This window comes from Sciurus carolinensis, chromosome 1 (assembly GCF_902686445.1).
Source record: "Sciurus carolinensis chromosome 1, mSciCar1.2, whole genome shotgun sequence".
Lineage (NCBI taxonomy): Eukaryota > Metazoa > Chordata > Mammalia > Rodentia > Sciuridae > Sciurus > Sciurus carolinensis.
Genome location: NC_062213.1, coordinates 73,858,400 through 73,859,475, shown reverse-complemented (window position 1 = coordinate 73,859,475; position 1,076 = coordinate 73,858,400). Strand labels below are relative to the sequence as shown.

The 1,076-nt window shown below is 39.8% G+C and overlaps 1 non-coding gene across 1 annotated transcript; it reads left to right on the top strand.

The window, feature by feature from the left end:
- The first annotated feature begins 540 nt into the window (after positions 1-540).
- Positions 541-617, top strand: Trnam-cau (transfer RNA methionine (anticodon CAU)). The gene has a single exon. It is a non-coding gene; the product is annotated as a tRNA-Met (tRNA).
- Positions 618-1,076: the final 459 nt, after the last annotated feature.

The following is a 1,076-nucleotide window of genomic DNA, read 5'->3' as shown; positions in this document are numbered from 1 at the left end:
TTCATTATTCAAAATAATAAATTACTGACTCACCTAGTCAGTAAAGGGTTTTAGTTAAAATTACAAAGCTGACTTGAGGAAAGTGTTGTGCTTTTTACCACAAGTGCCAAAGTTCTGGTAGGGTTCAGCTTGAGGGCAAATGTTGTGGTTATATTATGTGGGAATTCTGAGTCAGCCATGGATGGCAGCTATCTGGAACCAGAATACCAATTTCAAGGAGATAAAGATGAGCAGAGAGTGTCTGCAACCTGCAAGTGTTTACGACTCCCAAGGTTGGAAGTAATAGCCAACCCAAAGGGCTTACAGGTTCACCCACATTGTCTGGCTGAATTCTCTCTCTTGATTGATGTGATGTTTAGGCAGAGAATTAACTTAATTTTTTTCTACTACCCATCTAATGCCTGTATTTCCCAGACCTTCCAATTTCAACAGATCAATCAGGAATCCTCACAGCATAGAGGTACAGATAGAAGAGTTGATCCCTTAAGTCAGTGTTGAAACAGTCACACAAGGTAAAAGTTAAGAATGTCTTCCAGGGCTGGAGAGATAGCTCAGTTGGTAGAGTGCTTGCCTCATAAGCACAAGGCCCTGGGTTCAATTCCCAGCACCACCTTCCAAGAAAAAAAAAAAGTCTCCCTTCACCTTCTAGGTTAGTCCTGGCTCATGATTCATGCAGGGTGGCAAAGATAGATCACTGAAGCACAAGAAAAAGACAAGAAATAGGAGATAAGGCTTAGACGACATCAACTTGTAGGAGTGGGATAATGAACATCTCCAGAAATTTAATATATTTGAAGCAGTTATCATCAGAACTAGAGATAAATTCTCATCTGATGAGCCAGTAAGACATATAGTGAGCAATCTGAAAGACTTAAGAATTTATGCATTAATCTCCAACTAATGAAGTGTTTGGGAATGGATTGTACATTAGAGGTGAAAATCGACTCACCAGATGACTCACAGACCTGTGAACCCAAGGCTTCATCATTACTTAGAATGTGTTCTTGCTTAGGACAAAGGTTTCCAACCTAAGTAGGTATTGTTTGTTGATTGATTGGTTTTTGGTTTGGGTTTCT